Source organism: Corvus brachyrhynchos, unplaced genomic scaffold (genome assembly GCF_000691975.1).
Source record: "Corvus brachyrhynchos isolate BGI_N302 unplaced genomic scaffold, ASM69197v1 scaffold409, whole genome shotgun sequence".
In the NCBI taxonomy this organism is placed as follows: Eukaryota; Metazoa; Chordata; class Aves; order Passeriformes; family Corvidae; genus Corvus; species Corvus brachyrhynchos.
Genome location: NW_008246059.1, coordinates 1,697,434 through 1,703,474, shown reverse-complemented (window position 1 = coordinate 1,703,474; position 6,041 = coordinate 1,697,434). Strand labels below are relative to the sequence as shown.

At 42.4% G+C, this 6,041-nt stretch overlaps 1 protein-coding gene across 1 annotated transcript in view; it reads left to right on the top strand.

Moving 5' to 3' along the window:
- The first annotated feature begins 508 nt into the window (after positions 1-508).
- SCGN (secretagogin, EF-hand calcium binding protein) overlaps positions 509-6,041 on the top strand; it is a 26,869-nt gene continuing 21,336 nt past the window's right edge. The window contains exon 1 of the mRNA XM_017746177.1: positions 509-589. The gene's annotated coding sequence lies outside the window, so the exon portion shown is untranslated. The remainder of the gene's footprint in view (positions 590-6,041) is intronic.

The window sequence follows — 6,041 nt, the reverse complement described above, 5'->3', positions numbered from 1 at the left end:
TGCAGGGGTCGGCCCTTGCAGTGGGGAGGCGGGTCCGCCGGGCTGGGTGCCCGTCCGGGACTGGCTGCGGGTGGGTGCACTATGGGTGCCTGGGATGCTGCCGGGTGTTTGCCGACATGTCCAAGCTTCACCCCCACAAAGTCCTGCAGGTGTTTTCGAGCCCCCCTCTTCCTCCTTACTATGAATATCACAGCTGTAAATTCCCCTTTTCACCCAAAAGTTTTGCCTTTCCATCACTTCCCTGTTTCATCTGCTGTTCTCTCTTTTGGTCCCAGTTTGTGGATTTATTTTTGTTTCTGAGAAGTTTTCTGCAAGGAAAACTCCGAAGCTGCGCCCAGCCCTCACGGAGAAGTGAACAGATGAAATTGAGTACGACATGGAGCTCCCCTGAGTGGGCAGGCAGGGCCCCAGCTGAGATCCTGACTGTGAAGCCTTGGGCTACCTGCATGCAGCCCATGACATGGTTCCTGGAACTTGGGCACTACCCCTGATCATTAATACATTTACTTTTTATTTAGACAATGGTTACATAGAAGGGAAGGAACTTGACGATTTTTTTCATCATCTCCTGGAGAAACTGGGACCAGAAGTAAGTACTGTGCTGTGTTAGTTGTGCATCAGGTCCAGGCAAAAAAGTTATGCTGAAAGACAATTTGTGTTTGTTGTTCCCTGATTGCTGACTGTCTTAGCAATCCTGAGGTAAAGAGCTTTTCTTTTGGCAACAGGGTGGCATTTAAGCAAGTACAACAACAAATGCTGTCACCTGAGCAGTTTGATCAGTTGTTTCCAACACAACAACTGTTGTCGGGGTGAGATTGAAGTTGGCACCAGCTGAAGGGGCTGGTTGGCAGCGTGGAGAGAAAGTCATTTACTGTTGTTGAGTAGAAACAAGTGAAAAAGCACCGGCACACAGCCTGGCTGACTGAGCAGGAGGGCAATGTTCATGGTTTATTTATCCAAGCCTGTGCTCATTAGTTTTGTTAATATGATAGATTTGTTTCCCAGGTCAATTTTTAACAAATATGCTGTCATTAATTTTAAATGGTGCTTAGGAAGAAGGCTTATGTCTATGTTGCCACAAATGGCTAAAAGCCAAACGAGAGTCAATTCTGTTGCTTCTAAGATCCAGACCTGGCTCTCCAGCGTTTCTGGGTTTCTCCTCTGGTTTCCTTTCCTGGTTTTGGCAGCACTTCCCCTCTCTCACTCTCTGCATCTCAGTACAACCAGAAGTTGCATGACAATTTACAGGGGCTGGTTTCCTTGGCTCCAAGTCATACAGTGCTTATGATGTCACCATCAGTGAAGGAGAAATCCTCAGGCCAGCACTTAAAGAATATAATATACAAAGAATATATTAATATTTTCTCTACACAGCGTGTGCCCAGATAGGAAAAGAAGGAAACATCTTCCAAATGGAAGGAGAGGATGTGCCAAAAATCAGAGATTAAGCAATTCCTTTAAGCAAAAAGTAATTAACAAAGAGAGAAAAGGTTGCTGATAAAAGGCATAAATTCATGAGTATCAAGTGTAAAATCAGAACTGTACTTACAAGCCAATTACTATTCTTGGATCTTTAGGGCTACAATAAAAAAATAGAAGACACGAGTAATTTTTTCAAGCATATTTTTATTTAATTTGCAAGTAAATTTGGATTGAAATATTGGCAGTTTCTGCAGAAATGTCTTTCAGAGCATGGATGGTTAGATGAACAGATAGGCACGTAAAAAGACTTCAAACAAATCAAAAAAGATTCAGCAATAAGAATCTTTAAGGACACAGAAAAGCTGATTTAAAGAGAAATCAGAAAGCTTATGATTATTTACCGAGGAACAAAAGATGAAACTGGGAGCTGCTAGTCTTGGGGTATTGAAATAGCTACACAAAGCATGCTCAAACAAACTCAGTGACAGCAAACATGAGATGTTGAAGGAGACACTTAAAATCAGGCTGCAGAGGTCAATGCTGCAGCGGGTAGCTGAAGCAAGGGACCTCCAAGTGGGGCTCTCTGGAGTGAGCTGATGGTGATAAAACCGAGGCTTCACCAGGGAGCTCATGCTGCAGGCAGCTTCCTAAGCATGTGAGTCAGGAGAAACTCCAAGCCCCGCTCTAGCCCATAGCTGCCCTTATGTACCCCTCACATGATGCTCTGGGACAGCATCACACCACCTGGATTGCAAACCCAGTGTGTTACAGCAGTTTTTGTGGTCTTGCTGATACCAGTGTGAACTCCATTACACTGTTTTAGTTACCAGGACACAGAACTTACAAAATGAGGGTGTTTTAGTAATGAACTTACTGCTTTAAGAAATCAGTAAGAGTTTTATTGCTTGTTAGAAGTCCCTGCTTGGATGACTCCAGCTTAATTCAGCACCCCGATCCAATCTGCATCTCCTTTGCTTCTGCTATCTAAGTTTTGCCATTAAAAGAAATAGCTTAACACAGATTGAATGGAGAAAGAAGCAACTCTCTCTCCTCCTATTAAATAGAAGAAATAGGCTAATTCCGGAAGACAGTGCTCACTAACTTTCAGGGTACTCAGACTGACTGTCAAGTGCTTTTGGTTTTTTCCTTCTAGTCTTCTTGCCTATTTTTGGCAGTATTTCCACTCTGGTAGTATTAGGGATAATAACATGTCAGGCTGCAGGCAGAGCAGTCTGTCTTTGTGGCAGAAACCCAAGGGGAGCTTTGTCCTGGGAGGCTGAGAGCAGTCCTCTGCCAACTCCTCTGGGTATGGGGATCACTTTTAGCACCAGATTAAACAAAGGTCTCTACTACCTTTGTACAATGAGTTTGTCTAACAATCCTGAGCTGTTTTTATCTTTTTCACATGATTTATATTGTACAGGCTTGTGATTATAGCAGGAGGAGTAAAGGGTCCCCTCTGCATTGATTTTACCATCCTCCAGAAGGAAAGTGTCCTCTGTGATAGAAGCAATGAGCTGGGACTGAGCATCTCTCTGCTGTACCACTCATCCTGACCTTTACTCCTTTGGGTTCTTAATGTCTCTGTTTCCTTGCACAGTAGAAGGGGGAGACAGCAATACACTGGCATAACTTACAGATGTGTCACAAGGATTAATTAGTGACTGTGTCTGAAGTGCTACACAAGTGATAAATAATGTTATCAGCACTGGAAGTTGTCTCTGCTTGAATAGAGAATGGCTTCATAATTATATTTTTTCAGCCTGCATTCCCTAAGCTGTTATTTTTCTTAATGACCACTGTGGTCCTTCAGCTCTGTTTTTCCTCCCAGCTACACTGCAACATCCCCAGCTGAGACTAAATGCCAGGGGATGGGAGCAGCTGGGAAAGGAATGCAAAAATGAGCCTGTCAGGAAGCTGAGAGACACAGCTCTTCCTGACAACTCTGAGGAAAGAAACTTGAAATAGCATCCAGTGATGGAGGCCAATTCATTGTCTTTTATTGAACCATCAGCAAGTGTGGGGGGAAGACTTTGCAACAAAGGTAGACCTGTAGTAAACCAACTAAATCCCAGATGCTGCTTTCTGTCCCTTCTCCTCCAATGGGTGATTGCTGGAGGCATTTGGACAATGAACTTAACAACACACTTTAACTTTTGTCCAGCCCCAAAGCTGTTGGACTAGATGGTTGTTGTAGGTGCCTTCCAACTGGAATATTCCATTCCATTCCATTGAAAATGCCTTCAGTTTCCAGGTGTGTGTAATTCATCCTCACACCAGCATTATGATTGCAAGGTGCTGGCATTATCCACCTGCTTCTGTTATCACTCCTATGACTTCTCTCTAACCATTTGAGCCTCCAGCTTCCTGGCTGCTACTGCATGGCTGCCATGAGCTGCCTGGGCTCTCTTCTGCTCTTTCATAAACATCTTTCTTCTACATTATGGCATCTCTTTCCTTGCATTTTCTAAAAGTTTATTATATTGAGGTGAAATCTCAGTGGAAAGGACAGTTTCTTTCAGCATCAAAGAATTTTATTAGAACAGGAACTGCAGCTCCTGCATTTCTCTCTTATATTCCTGTACATCTTTCTTTCTGCATCAAGATCATTAAGGATCTTCCTTGCTTTCTCTTTTCTGTGATTTTAAGGAAGCTCTATGTATATTCTCATAAGGATTAGATAAGATTTTTATAGATGAATGGCTATAAATTTTGGGGTTGGATTACTGAAAGTTTCCATAAAACCAATGATGTCTGGGCAGATATAGAAAGAAATGCACATTGCCATTCGGCTTTCTCAGGAAGGTATTTCACTCTGCTTAAATTATACTCAAATTAGATAGAAAACTTTCAGATAAAGCATGGTTGCCTTCATCTAACTGTAAGTGTGTAGGAGACCACAAAAATTGTTGAAGTATAAATTTGATCAGACAAGACAGGTATTAGCATTGTTATAATCCCTCCTGCCTGAAAACCACATGGATAGCTATGACTGGAAGGGACTGAAGTTAATCCTCTGGAGCTCACTCTGAGCAACTATTAAGGATTTGTCCTTGCTTTTTACTTCCAAAGAACAGAGGCACCCTCCAGTTACTCTGGCACTTCCTCCTTGCCTTATACACTGTATTGTCTATCTAAATAATGGGCATAATTTAGCACAGTCAGGAATGCAACAGCTAGTCGAACAAAGTTTAATGGTCAAAACATCAGCCAGCCTCAAAACCATCCAAAGCAGACTTCCCGTGTGCTTTACCACCCCAAGAGATGTAAAGTCACTGGTGACCAGCAGGTCAGCAGCAAGAAGAGTCCTAGAAGAAAGCAATCAACTTTCATCCACATCTAGCATATTTCAGAATTCTAACTCCCAGGAAATCCTGGCTATTTAAATATTAGGAAGGTATTCTTTATTGTCAGGGTGGAGAGGGACCCTGGAACAGGGTGCCCAAAGAAGCTGTGGGTGCCCCATCCCTGGAAGTGTTCAAAGCCATGTTTGATGGGGATTTGAGCAACCTGGTGTAGGGGAAGGTGTTGGAACTGAATGATCTGTAAGGTTCCTTTCTACCCAAACCATTCTCTCATTCTGATTATTGCCAAATAGAGTTATGTCTTTAGGTGTGGCTTTCATCCGCCTTGATTAGCCTGGCGAGTTCCTATCCCTGTTCCTCCACATTAAGGCATGGAAGTGCCTCGAGGTATTTCTTAAAGGAAACTAAACATTCCCATGGTAAAAAATACACTATGTGTTTTCATCTCCCAAATGCACATCAAACAACTTTCAGCCTAGCAGAAAGGACAGAACAAAGAACCTGTCCAATGCCTAACCACAAAACCATGGTGGCACAAGGAAGGCTGCAGTAGCCTTTGTTGGATGCTGGTGTCTACTATGTGAGAAAAGCTTTCCCACGTTTGTGCTGATGAGGGTTAAAAAAGGAACCAAAAACGCAATGTGGGATGACAGGATAAGTGCTCATCTATTGTAGCATGCAGGAGTGCTGAGTTTGGTTAGTAAATCCTAACCAAAGTACAGGGCTGAATTCTCGAGTGATAGCACTGAAGTGAGCAAGATTGGCCCAAAGGAGAAATTGGCCCTGGAGCTGTAGGGTGATGTCCCACAATTATGCAGGCAATCCAAACTACAACTGCATGGGGGTAACAGAGTCATTAATGAGATTAGTTTTTACAATGAAGAAATGTTTGGCCCAAGAATGAAAGGTTCTTGTTCTAAAGTCAAAGTGTACATTACTGATGTCTCTCATGTGGTCCTTGCTGGCCTCATATCTGTACTGTGTGGCTTTTGACATGATAATTGTTGTTGATTTTGTTTTCCAACTGTTCTTCTTGGCAGACACAATTTATTTTCATAGATCTTGTAGGAACTCGATATCTGTGGGACCCTTGGCCTTTCTATCATATTTGGCTGAAACACTAGAAGACATATGTACTCGAGCCAGCATTTTCAGAAAATTCTCTGAGTTTTTTTCAAGAAACAGTGTATAATAGTCACTTAAATGTAGTTTCACCTTTTTTTATACCCTAATCAATATAGTGGCTTGCTTCTAAAATCATGTCAAGAAGGAAAAATAAATCAATTTATTACAGAATTGTCTTGACCAGCAGGA